The 14504-nt window shown below is 43.1% G+C and overlaps 1 long non-coding RNA gene across 1 annotated transcript; it reads left to right on the top strand.

Moving 5' to 3' along the window:
* The first annotated feature begins 8948 nt into the window (after positions 1 to 8948).
* Positions 8949 to 13851, top strand: LOC138468096 (uncharacterized). The gene is made up of 5 exons (XR_011268202.1): positions 8949 to 9052; positions 11287 to 11325; positions 11726 to 11855; positions 12294 to 12474; positions 12703 to 13851. It is a non-coding gene; the product is annotated as an uncharacterized lncRNA (long non-coding RNA).
* Positions 13852 to 14504: the final 653 nt, after the last annotated feature.

A 14504-nucleotide genomic window follows, 5' to 3' on the forward strand; every position in this document is an offset into this window, starting at 1 on the left:
TGAATAAACTATCCAATGCAGGCTGTCCAAAATACATATTAGGTTTAATCCAACAATTCTATGCTGACACCTCAATAAGGCCCAAGCGAAAATGATTCTATCTAAATATGGAAAATTCACAGATATTCCAGTTACTACATATTGCAACCGAAACATTATTCCCACAATAACATATGGTACAGCTAGTAAAACATTAAAAAACCAACCCAAGTGGATGATGCTAGAGGGCAAATTCTGGAGAAAAATACTGCAGCTCCCGGAGAGTTTTCCCATGCCTAAAATTAGGCATGAATTAGGTCTGAAGTCAATGGAATCAATTGTTGAATAGAATAAAATCATGCTGTACTGAAAATGTCAAAAGAAGGAGAAATATAAAAATACAGTCATAAGTATAATTGCGGAAGCACTTGAGCAGGACGGTGAGGATATGTTAGAGGAGTGGGAAAGAGACTGTAAGGGTATAATGAATATGACTGTCATTAGTATTGAACTCTTAGAAGTAATCCAAACAGGGCCAAGCGAAAAATGCCAGACTGTGATTGGATCAATACTCTGACTCAGTGTGAAAAATACCAAATATCTAAAGCCGGGATCTTTGGTGATAAAAAAAGAAATGAAATACCAAGGTATTGTAAAAAAAAAAACATCCTGACATACAATATCCGTTTAAGACCATGAGGTTTAGATTTGATCTATGGCCGACAACGGTGAAAAATGCGACATGGAATAAAACCAAAAATCATGTATGTATTGTAGATACTATGATAAGAGTCTCGAGACAATTAAACATTTAACAACTGAGTGTAAAGCACTGGGAAATCTGAAAAAGGAGTACTTCCAGAAATATTTTAAAGAATATATAGAAGTGAACAAGAATACTATGTGGTTCACAATGCAAAGTGCACAAAGCATATCCCTCAACCTAGCAGTGATAAGATATTTACAAAAACCTGAGCTTTATGAGACTACATGAGAAGTGTGAATTGAGTATAGAAACAATGAACACTAAATGATAGGCTGAAATTGCCAAATAAGAGCTTGACTAAGTGTATGGGATGTGCTTTAGTCACTTTAATTTGAACAGCCAATGATAAAAGGTCAATCCTTTTTCTTTTCTTTTGCAAGGTGAGATTATATTTTAATGTTTGTGTATGTATTGATGACTGGGTCTTGCTTCTAATCTCTTTTTTTGCAAATGTTTGTCTCCTTTGTATCATGATATTTATTTTAGTTATAATATGTATTTTATTATATTTGTTTTATATTTGGTAAATTGAATTTCATCTAAATCAAATTAATAAATATATTTTTTTGGGGGGGTAGGGTCATCATGAGGAATGCAGGGCAAATGTACTTTAAGAAGACTACAGAACATTACCAAACAAGTGCTGCAATTGCAAATGACGCAGCTAATAATGTTGTGTTACTTACACAAGCACTGGCCAAGCAGTTTTCCCCATGATATTAATTCAAGGGCTTGGATTCTCTCAGTTCCCATAAATGTGTTATGGGAGGCAAATGTCTTACAATAAATACCCCCATTGCAGGCCACTACCTCCACCCTCCTCTTTGCTGGCATTTTGAGGAGGCAGTGACTTTCTGGCATTTCTTATATGGAGCCCACATTGGTGGTCGCAGTATACAGCCTTTGCAGGCAAAGATCCAAACCATTGCAAATCACTGAGTACAAAACTAGGAATCATTTCATAGTTTAATTCTGTTGTGAACGGTACAGTACAATTGTTTCATTGTGAAGCGGTTTAACCTCTAGGAAAGAACAACCTAGCATCATCAACTGCATCTTTGCCTGCCAGTAAGCCATGTTTAGAAATTGGAGGAAGCTGTGTTAAACTCCTGTCTTGGTTCCAGGCTACAGGACCATTGCGATGACCTATGCATCCATGTCAAGTAGCTTAAGTAGTGTCATCTCAGTGAAATGAGAAGAGGAACTTTAGACCAGCTTGCAACTTTCAGCAATAGAAAGTTACTTCTCAGTGGAATGAATGGGCAGTTATAGAGAGTGCATCCCCATATCTGTTGTACAAGCACTTATGGCCCGATTCATGGAATATTTGCACGTTCAAAGTGGATTTGCACTGCTGAAAAGTGACTTTGCACTGCCGACACAAACCCTGATTCATGGAACCGAGCAAAGTGTATTTTTGCAGTGCAAAGTCCAAACAAAGTCAGCGCATAATCATTTTTGCAGTTCAAAATGGTTTTGCCGGGAATTTGCACCGCAAAAATACACTTTGCACAGTTCCATGAATCAGGGTTTGTGTCTGCCGTGCAAAGTCACTTTTCAGCAGTGCAAATTCACTTTGAACCAGGCAAATATTCCATGAACCGGGCCCTTAATGTAGGAAAACATTCATAAACTCTAAGCTTGCTGATGATGATGAAGGGAGGAAATCAAGAGCTGTTGTAATAGTGGGTCTCATTTCAAAATTGCAAAACACAAATTCGGGAGTCGACATGGACATATATGTAGTTTCTCTATGTCTTTCAGTCTTAATTGGGAAGTTCACCCAGGATTAAGATGGGAATGCCATTTAGTGGGGGGGTAGGAGATCCTTATCCTGCCTACATAACCTCAAAACCTTCCGCTTGTTGGAAATTATATGTATCCTTTTTCGGGTACAGGTCTATGTTTTACAATAATTGGAATGCCTCTAGTGTAACAAGGCAATGGTCTTGCTGTATGCCACCCTGCAGCCTTAACATGGGTGCAGTTCTATGTGGTTTCATAAACCACACATACCCCTTTGAGTTTTAGTTGGACAGTTGTTGGTTGTATGACTTTTATTCTATATATATCCCGATCCCCCCTCAAACCACTGCCATAAACCTCCAACGCACAAACACACATACATATCTATTGGTCTTATGGCCAACATGATTCAAAGTAAATGTCGCAGAGGTAAGAGGAATTGGTGAAACCACAGAGAACATATGAGTGCACATGTAGCATTTCTGATTTCAATTAATTAATAGCGGTCTCACTGACTGCCTGGTGTGGCAAACATATTGAACACATGAAAACCAAAGAAGAGTTTTAAAACTGTTTAAGTGCATGTGTCTGAATTCCTTGGGGAAAAGTATAGGCTGTATGAAAAGTAGAATTTGCATAAAACTTGAAACCAAATTCATCAGGGGTCAAGGGTTGTGAGGCTAGGGTTGTCCCACTTTTTTGAGACGAGGGGTGGGCCACTTTTGTGAGACGAGAGGTGGGGACACTTTTTTGGGTGACTGGGCCTATTTCTTGTCCCAGTCCGACACTGGTGGCCCCCTTCTACTTTATTGTTAAGTCTGGCAGGGTGAAGCAGTGATGTAAGCGGCCAATGGGACTGCATTCACCGTCAGGGGTTGACAGTGACAACTACTGCACTGCAAGTAACAACTGCTTTCAGTATGCACAATAAACGCATTGCAAATTGACAACATGCGGAAGCCTCTTCCTGATATCCCTCTCACCTCTGCGTGATGTGCGACAGAGTCTGTGAAAAGATTTGCAGGCACCCATGCAGCAGTAAAGCTATTCCATGATACCCACATTCTATAAAGCAAAGGGTAGAGTAAATCATACCCTATGGTGTAGACTTGAGAGTATCTACTGGAAATATGTACTAAGTCTCGCGATCATTCGATTTGCATGTTCCCTACTTGCTGATTACCCGCTGCGCTGGAAACCGCGACAAGAGCAAGTGAGCAGCAGGAAATGCTGGCTTCCACTCGTGGTTAGAGTGTGCATTGCACAATTTCTGAAAACATCCTTTAGTGCCTGTTACACATGTTTGTACAGATTTCATCCCATTTATATTTCTATCGAACTTGCCCACAATACACATCCAAGACACATACAAATCCATACTCTGCAAATTACAGAGCTTTTCATGTGGAAAGCCGCCTGCCATAGTTGTGAAATTTTAGGAAAATTGTGGCCTTTTTGAGGTAAGCCAAGTAAGACACAATTGTTGATAGTGCACATAAGTGGAACATCACAACATGCTAAAGTGCACTTGCACTGCTTCCCTTAGCACAACTGAAGACACTTCCCAGCTGCTAGCAGTAAACCTGGCGCTGGAGAAGGGTGCTTTCGCTCGGAAGGAACCGGGGCACCTACTGGGCAAATGGTAGAAAACCACTGGCCTTATTGCAGTGGCTACTCGGAGACAGATATTATCAGCCAAATCAGGGTTGTGGGAGGTCCATGGAAGGGGCTATGTGGCTCTCAGAGATGCAGTTTGCTCTGTTGACAGTGACAACTACTGCACTGCAAGTAACAACTGCTTTCAGTATGCACAATAAACGCATTGCAAATTGACAACATGCGGAAGCCTCTTTCTGATATCCCTCTCACCTCTGCGTGATGTGCGACAGAGTCTGTGAAAGATTTACAGGCACCCATGCTGCAGTAAAGCTCTCTATATTTGCCACCTGCTGTGAGCAGCCGCTAACGAGTTGCAATCGGCGCGGCCTCATTTGGGGATAGTCAGGGTTAGCAGCTGCTACCCCGGAAGCTGGTTTGGGGCTCCAGTTTAATTCGCTGGGACCCCCTGCATCAGTGAAGAGGGTCGTAGGCCCGGTGACGTGGCTGTGGGCAGGACAGGGAGACTGGCAAACGTACTGAAATCAGGAACTGTGAGGAACAGAACACGCAGTATTGTAAACATGGTTACGCCGCTGATAAAAAAAACAGCCGAAACCAATCAAGCTCGGATGGAATAAACATTTCCCAGCATAAGGCTTTATTCGTTCACTGTGTTGACAGGACAGTTCAATGTGTGGAGATCTGACAAAACACTGTAAAAAAAGCCAGAGGCAGAATGGTCTGGGATAATTGTATCATGTTGATGCAGCGCTTAGATCCAGAGGCGTATGAGGCACTATTTTTCACAAGCACACCTGATGTTTGGGTGTCGCACATGGTGCACCAATTAGGCCGGCAATAACTGACAGCACACTCTCTAAGGTGTGATGCCAGAGGCTGTTCCCAAAAATATCAGAGGTGTACATGTGGTGGGGCCGCTCCATACTCACTGCGTATAGCGTGCATTTGAGGTATTAACTGGCAGTGGAAGGCATTACTGGGGCACTTGAGGCTGCACTTGCCATTGAATGGCAGCACCTCTGTCAGCTATGGGTGATTGACATATGACGTCAATACCTGGCATGCAAGACTGTCACAGACATAAGATGCCAGTATCTTGTATGGATATTGGAAGCTATACGGGTCATAGGACAGCAACTGGGCATGTTCGGATGCACTTAGCATGTAATAACTATAGTGTGTGAGGCTATAAACGCATAATATGGCGTAGCTAGCCATATGTGGCTGTACTGGCATGTGACGGCAGTGCCCCTCATCTATGTTGGGTTTTGGTGTACCTCTGTCATGTCATAAACCCACACAACGCAAAACAATTACGTTAATTAAAATATCAGTGCAACTAAAATAGTCTCTTTCGTTTGCCATTGTCATTTTTAATTTTCAGCTAGAATTGTTTTTCTTTATCTGATCAGATCTATGCATGTTATGACCTCGGGGTAAAAGGAAGGGTGACTCCATTTCCTGTGATGGCATCAGGGTGAATGTCATGTGACATCAATTCCTGTGATGTTATCGGTCATAGGAAGTATGATGCCAGTTCTGCTCCCCATACCATGTTGTTTGTTCTCACGTCTCTGGACAGTGGCCCCCAGGGTTGGACTGGCCCCTCTGCCTTTGTGCCCCTGGTCGGGCCGAAATCGTCCCTGGAGAGTGGGGGCCAGTTTCTGGCCATGCCTGAGCCGGTTTGGAAAAAAAAATTGAAAAAAAATATATATTTTTTAACCATTTATTTTTCTTTTTCAGAAAACCTTTCATCCTTGTTAGGTTGATAAATGAGTACCAACACAGGTTGGGTGATATTATATGCATATTTATTGCATAAAAAAGAGCTTACATGTAAGTGCTATACAATAACATCTCATTTGGCTTTGGACGTCTGCTTGGATTCACAGTAATTTAGTGTACTTAGGCCCAATGCTATTTGATGCCACTTCCTGTGTCAAGGGGTGAAAGGTCATGTTTCATTGCTTCCCAGGATGTCACTTTGGGCTTTGGTCAAATGACATCTTTTATTGATTTATTTAATGTGATTTAGTCTAAATAACTTAAACTTTACGCATATCATAAACTAACTAACACAGTACATAGAACACAGTAATAAAAATCAACAATACTAAAAATCAACCACATAAGCAACAATATCAAAATATATACATCTTTCACATAAAAGCAAAATTAAATTGATATGATGACTTCCTATTAATAACAAGAGGTTTAAAGACAAGTAAATGCGGCCTTCGAGAGTTATACTGATGTTCAAATCAAGTTCAGGTTGTCTTCAATCTCAATCTATAGATACTTTTTGTGAATACTTTTGTCACACTTTATAATAGAGGGCCCAGCCTGGATTCAATCCTTGTCCATATATTGTATAAAACTACTAATAGGCTCATGTTCCGGGGATGTCATCAGAGGTCAAGGGTTATGAGGCTAGGAGTGTCCCACTTTTTTGAGACGAGGGGTGGTCCACTTTTGTGAGACGAGAGGTGGGGACACTTTTTTTTGGGTGACTGGGCCTATTTCTTGTCCCAGTCCGACCCTGGTGGCCCCCTTCTACTTTATTGTTAAGTCTGGCAGGGTGAAGCAGTGATGTAAGCGGCCAATGGGACTGCATTCACCGTCAGGGGGTGGGCAGCATGTTTGTCCCTGGTCACTTCGATAGACGGTGCGGTGAAATGGTCTCATAATGCATCAAAAATCAATGTTTGTAAGCCTGGAACCCAAAGTAGGTCTCCCTACCCTACTCTAAAAGGATGACTTTAGAGATCATCCTGGAGTCATCTGATGATCATCGAACTACATTAGAAGTCATTCCCACATCATCAGAAGTCATCAAGCTGTTAAAGCCATCAGCAAATGTCTCAGAATGGTGGGTGATGATTTGGGGATGAGCTTAGGATGACCTGCTGATGATGCCAGCATCATCCCTATTTTAGGAAACTCTTTGTCCCTGATGACTTTAGGATGACTTGCCGATTACTTCAAGAGCATCACCATGATGATTTTGGGATGATTCTGGGATGACCTGCCGATTACTTCAGGAGCATCAACAGGTTGCCCCAGATGATTCTGGGATGACCTGCTGATTACTTGAAGAGCAAAAACATGTTTGTCGATGATGATATGGGGATGATTCTGGGATGACCTACTGATTACTTCAAGAGCATCGCCATGAAACATGTTTGTTCTTGATGATTTGGGGATGGCTTACTGATTACTTCAGAGCATCACAGAGCTTGTAGGTTGATTTGCAGACTAATACTGATTGTCATTCAGCTTTTGTTTAGTTGCACTTGTTCTGAATGATTTTCGAATGCTTTGCTAAGCACATCTGTTTGACTATGCTGGCGAAAATGGAAGCCACAGGCCTAAACATAGCATGCACCCCCTGTGTGAGAATCCTTTGCCATCCCAGTCAAAAGCTGGCACCCAGCACCCTCAAAATCCCCAATGTGGCAAGGGTAAAGCTTGAGACTATGTTCAGCAAAGAAATGAAGCCATTGTCTTAACATAGCATGCACCCCCTGGGTGAGAATCCTTTGCCACCACAGTCAAAAGAAAGCTCCCAGCACCCTCAAAAGCCCCAACATGGCAGGGGTAAAGCTGGAGACCATGTTGGGCAAAAATGTAAGCCCCAGGCACATAGCAAGCACCTCCTGGGTAAGAATCCTTTGCCATCACAGTCAAACGCAAGCACCCAGCACCCTCAAAACCCCCCAATGTGGCAGGGGTAAAGCTGGAGACCTTGTTGGGCAAAAATGGAAGCCACAGACCTAAACATAGCATGCCCCTGTGGGTGAGAATCCTTTGCCATCCCAGTCAAAAGCTGGCATCCAGCACCCTCAAAATCCACAATCTGGCAAGGGTAAAGCTTGAGACTATGTTGTGCGAAAATGGAAGCCACGGGCTACAAAGCATGCCCCCCTGGGTGAGAATATTTTGCCACCCCAGTCAAAAGCAGGCACCAAGGTATTCTATGTTCGTTGTGGAACAAGCTCAAACTTCACCGTGCCGGAATAATGCATTTATTTAAGAATACTTTCCTCCCATTGTATTACAACTGACATATTGACATATGACAAACAAACATATGCTGCATTGCCCTTAACTGATAGCAAATTGTCCACCATTGGGACTGAAAAACCCCACACATGAACCCAAAATGTCCCCTTGTTTGGTTCCCTGCACTGGAAAGGGAGATATCAGGACCCTAGGGGAGACAAGGAAACATTTGGAGCAATATCATGACTGAGGCCTTTTTAGAATTGCCTTCACTGCAAAACAAATCACTCCCAGGGACCTCAAATGTTTTCAGACTAGGGACAGCAAGATCAAAATGATTTTCCCATAAAACGCTTTAGGGAAGTGGTGAAATCAATGGAGTCCAGTCTTGCAATTGAAGTACTTAACCACATATCTTCCCAGCTACAGTTTGAGGACATGTTTGGGTTTTGATGGAGTTGGCTTAAAAAGTATGCAAATCACATGATAAACCAAGCTGACAAACATAACCTTTGTGATAATAAAATTGTTTGACAGAGGCGTGCAGCTGGTTAATAAAGAGGATTTTATTTTACTGTGCTGTTCATAATAAAGGGTGTTTTAAAAAAAATAGTGTTTCTGAGGAAAGTGGGGTTACATTTGATTGGTGAGCAGCAGATTATAGTAAAATATTTTTATTTTGACACTGTGTTGTATGTATAGTTATGCTATTCTGTTAAATGTCTTACTTTTGAGACCTAACCACGGCATTTTAAGTGAGTGCTCTTTCTTTTTGCTGGTTTTGGTGGGAGTCGGCTTGTTTTGGGCTTGTTTTGCAGGGGCATTTATTCTGCCTTTTTTTTTTACTTGGACCTGGCAACGTGGGCAGCAATGGCGGCGGAAGAAGACGGTGGCTGTGCTCCTGCTAGGCACAAAAAACGGGATAAATCCATAGAAGAGGTAGGTGGGAGTGCACAGGGCCCCCTTATTTATGTGAGCGTTTTGGGATCTCGTCTCTCTGGAGCAGCTGTGAGCACTGCACTCCGAGAATATCGAGGGGCATGGCGTGGAGACGACGCGGGAAAAGAAAAGCTGACTGCATCTAAGCCAGCTGTACATGCCGAGACGAAAGGAGGCTCTCGCGGGCCTTCCCGAGGGAAGGTGAGCGAGGAATTCAGGAGATGAGCATCCAGAGCAGCGCCGCTCGAGTAACAACCCGTCACCACAAGCAGGCGCATGCATCTAGCCCATGTGAAGCAGAGATGTACTGCGGCACCGGCGGTTCCCCATATCTCTGCTCCTTTCTTATCAGTCGAGCCCGGGCGGAGCAGTCTTTCATGTGTCCCTTTGAGCACTGGAGATTTGCCTTGGATCGGATTGTCATTTTTAGGTTTAAAAAGCATATTTGCAAACCGCTCATTTGCTGAAACCATTGCAATCTGAAGGCCTTAATGAGTTTCAGATGTGCAAGACAAAATTGCAGCGAGTTTGTACTGCAGTGCTTAGGATTTGAAAAAGATGCCCCGAAACCGTGTTTTCCTACTTTTCCTGACATTTTCTCAGAGGACTATTTTTAACCCGCCATTTAGTTTCATGGACGCGGGCTGCCTCTTTCCCGCGCCTCACCCGGCTCCCGCTCTGCCTTCTGACCTTTCACCTTATATCTTTGACTCATCACCTAACTGCTCCTGTGTGGATGTTTTGCTACTTACAGACCCCGCTCGTTATACAGCCCATTATGGATGCAGACCACAAGTCCTCCTAGTCGGAGCTGGCGCAGCCCTCGTTCTGCCATCTTTTTATTAGTGTTGGAATGGCGTGACGAATTTGGCTAATGCTGAAGGCGCGGGGAAGCTTTAAAATAGAAAACCCTCTTTAACAAACTTTTTGTGTGTGCATGACAACTGGTGTTCAAGAATTAAAACAATGGAACTGTGCTATCGAAAACTGATTTTAGAAGCTGCAAATAGTAAGCGCTATGATATTTAATATGATTGCACATGTACAGAAAGCAGGCTGGAGCCAGGTGCGTGACAAACGAAATAAATGTTTATTCGTTTTCATGTAAGTTGAAGGAAGTTAATGCATACCTGCCTACATTTGAAAATCAAAATTCCTGAGATGTATGCCCTGCCCACTGTCACACAACTCCACCCATTTTCACATAGCTCCGCCCACATGTTAAAAAGGTAAACTCTGTTGTAAGTGATGTGACATCAGAAATGTACAGTTCAATGTAAAATATGCTTATTTCATTAAATTGCCTTTTCACAACCACCCAAATTGCATAGGACAAAGGGCATTAGCCTTCCATTAAATCAACACGTTAAAATGTGCACATGTAAACTCCAAGAACCAACACAAACGTTTTCCCTGAATTTTGCAGTACCGACATTGGATAGTTCCCCTTAGTTGTATTCCATCAGGTTATGTAGAGCAGCAGTGAGTTGTCCAGCCTGCAAACCTGATGGCTGTGGTTCAATGGGGCTGAGCCCACCCTAACCCGGGCAAAAAGAACGAAAGCAAAAGAAACGTGCGTTCACATTGAAATTCGGCAAAAAAGAATGAAAGGTGAAGCAAAAATAAACCTGCGTTATTTTGCTTCACCTGCATTCTTTTTGCCAATGTGCTGGAAGCGTTACAGTCATTTCTGCAGACACATAGCCACACTCGGGCAGGGAGTCTGTGGTGGCGGAGTCATGCAAGCATTAAAAAAAAAAAAATCAGTGAAAGCTTTCCCCCATAAAATATCCTGAGATTCCAGGGTCTTTCCCGGAGACCCAGAGAAATGGCTAAAATTCCTGAGTCTCTGGGAAAAATCCGGAGGTTAGGCAGGTATGAGCTAATGGCTTCATTTCATTGTAATGCAAGCACTTTACAGAAGAATTCTAATGTGAAAAAAAGCTGTTTTTGCCCAAGTCACATAACCCACTAACCCTATGCTCAATTCTCTGCATACATAACTTGCACGAAAATCCACACAACCATCTTCTCGCTCAGCAAACTGCACGCACTTCACCACCCCGCAAAAACAACACAAACTGCACCAACAGAAGACGAGGTCTCGCATTGGTCCGATATTCACTCTAAAGCTCAGCGCACGGTGAAAACCAAACTGAAGGTGTCAAAACTTTCTCACTTTCCTATTACCTCTTCACCCGACAAACCGATTCCCGCCATCTTGTTTTTTGCAGATCCACCTGAGTGCCTGGGGACCAATACTGTTGGTGACGGTGAGCGATACAAATACCTTTATTAACATTAACATAAATAAATCTCCATGCAAAATGTGGTTTATCCGTGGCAGAGCCACTCCTATGCACAAGGCAACATTTAATAATAAAGTGCCTTAAATCACTAATCCAAGATTTTCAACCTCACGAACGACAACGAGCTGTAAGTTTTTGACATAGAAGCTGCATGTCTATCGTTGTTTATTACACGACTTATTGCATGTCTTAAATCACTGAAAATACAGTGGGGTTATAGAGTTGGTAGGGGCAGAAGGAGATGTAGTTGGGGAAGAAGAGGGATGGGGCAGTTCGGGGAGAAGGGGGGGTTGGAGCAGTTGGGGGTAGAAAGGAATTTGGTCACTAGTCATGTGTAATATTAATGTTTGTGCTACTATTTCAGTATACTGGGATACAATGGACTTGCATCGAAAGCTGGCCATCGGATACTTCCTGGAACTGGCGCTTCAGTGGAGAAAGAGGAGGACTGGAACCACCGAGTGCATGATCCTGGTCCGGCAACAGCATCAGAAGTAAGCACCCCTTGAGTAAAAAGCAAGTTGGTTGGCACCCCTATTAAAAGTAATGCTTTATTTTCTCAGTCAATATGCCAGTGAAATCTTAGTCTTCTCCTGCCTCATCTCTCCCCTCTACCTCTGGCATTCCTGTGAAGACATCTTGGGGTCGATAACCTTGTAAAGTTTGCGATCGACTATATGCCTAAGCCTACAGATCTATAATTGTATGTATTGTGCTTACAAAGCTGTTTCACCAAAGCACGATACTATGTGAATAAATACCCAGTTAGGCAGAAAAGCAGTAAGGAAACAAGATAAACGGACCACCAAAAAGAGAGCATATACTTGTGGACTTGGCTTTATTAAATATTGAAATCTGAACAATTTCCAGATCTTGATATCGTTTTTTTAGGTTTGAGAAATCTAATCCTTTTTCTTTTCTTATATACACAGAGGAACATTCTTCTCGTTACAGGCTTCGTGGTGAACCAAGGGAGATTGTGATGTCAGCAAAAAAAGGCAGACGAGCAACTTGGCCCGCTACCTGCTGAAAAAACAGCTGGACCCTGAACGTAGCAAATGGCAGAAAAGGGAAGATTAATATTGGATTGTCATCGACAAGAAGCTAAAAAAGGTACATAAATGCCATTCAGAACACTCATGTTAAATATATTTATTTGAAGCTTGTAGAGTGCTAATTGTCTACTGCGCTTCCTTTCATCCAGGCATCTCTGTGCCAGGCACTTCTTCAGCGAAGTTATGTTTGTTAAACACCCCCTTTCAAAATCTACCGGTTGGTAAAATGTCCTTTTCCAGCTCTTTTCAAACAATTTCTACAGAATTATTCCTTTTTGCCTTTCAGAATGTATCCATTAAAGCAACAGAAATGGGCTTTGCAGAACACTCTGCTGTTGAATACCGAAAAGCACTGCCGAGCACAATTGGGATCTACTGTCTGAAGCAGAAGGCACCTGACTTGTCTTTTTCTACGCAAGTCTAGTCACTTTTTACAGAGTGCAAAATTCATCTTATTTTTTAAAACATTTAGTTATTGTATTATAAAATGCTACCTGGGCTGGTTCAGGGGAACTCCATTGCTGCCTGTACTTGTCTGGGGCCCCCAAACCTCTTGCTCCCTGCGTTGTGGCTGGGTCCCTGCCACCCCTTGCTACCTTGCATGGTTCTGTGCCCTCCCCTCTCTGACGCTTTTGCTCCCTGGGCCGGTATCCCGTCCCCTTTGCGTCCTGGGCTGGGTCTGCGTCGTCCCTCTCCTCTGCTCCCAAGGCTAATCAAGGGCCGCCCCAACACTTGCTTGATCCCTGGGATGGGTCTGCATCACCCTCTCGTTTAATCTCTGGATTGTGTCCACACCTCCGTTTTCCTCCCTGGGATGGGACGTGCCCCCCAGCTCCCTGGTCTGTGCTTGTGCCCCCCTCCCTTGCTCCATGGGCTGGTTCTGGGTCACCATCTGACTCCCCTGATCCCTGGACTCACCCTAGGTCCACATCAGAATCCCTCGCTCCCCAGCTTGCTCTGGTTCCCCATTTGACACACTAGCTTGTTCTGGGTCCCTAACAAACTTCCTTACTTGTTGGGCTGTGTCTGGGTACCCATCTGGCTCCCTGCACTGGTTCCGGGTCCCTTCTTCGCCCTTGCTCCCTGGGCTTGCCCTGGGTCTCAATTTGACTCATTGGCTGGTTCTGGCTCCCCGCCTAACTTCCTTGAAAGCTGTGCTGAGTCTGGGTACCTGCTTCACAATTGCTCTGTGAGCTTGGTCCGTACCTGACATCTTGCTTACTGGGTTTATCCGGGTTTGACTCCCTGGCTGGTATTATTTTTTTTAAATCCATGCATGTGCACTAATTGTAAAGTACCCAGTTCTGGGATTGCTACAGTCATGCTTGTGTATATGTGCCCATTTTCAGGTTGAACCTCATTGTGCCTCTTTTAATAAATGCAATTGAATAAAAAGCAGGTGTTAGTAATTTAAAAAAAAAATAATATCCCATTAGCCTTGTTCGACTGTCATATCATTTTACCCAAATGACGACTAAGACCCAATGAGTGTAATGCCTGCAGGAGGGTTTCTTTTCAGGGTTATAGTTAACATCGCTTTGGGATTTTTATAGGATTGTCTTGAGTTTGCATTGCTTTTGGATTTTTATAGGATTTTTGTGGGATTGCATTGCTTCTACCAGGAAGGACTTCTAATTAACATATATCGGGTGCATTAAACCAAAAGGAAGCCATTGCTTGGGTTTATTTGAAGATTGCGTATTTTAAGGCAGCGCTTTGGAATTGTGGGAGTTTTCTGGGTGTGAGGACATATTAGCTTGAGGTGAGAAATGAAATGAGGGAGTTTACAGATTGGTTCGTGACATGGGGGGGATTTGTAGATTTGTACACTAAATCAGCGAACTTAGTTAATGACTTGGGTGCTATAGCATAGAAGTCAAAGAGGGAAAGTGACGGCTGCAAAATTCCCTAAGAGTTTTTCCAGTACACTATACGTAAGTCTAAGTAGTGTCCTTTTAAAATAATGCCACCAGTCTTACTCAAAAGGGATACATCCTGGGGTAATCCAACCCCTTTTCCTAAATCTTTTGGAAGCATCTTGAAATCATTTAAACTCATCCCGGAGTGGTCTGCAATAATCATTCACAA

The sequence above is a fragment of the Ambystoma mexicanum genome, chromosome 4q, assembly GCF_040938575.1.
Source record: "Ambystoma mexicanum isolate Mex_15411 chromosome 4q, UKY_AmexF1_1, whole genome shotgun sequence".
NCBI lineage: Eukaryota > Metazoa > Chordata > Amphibia > Caudata > Ambystomatidae > Ambystoma > Ambystoma mexicanum.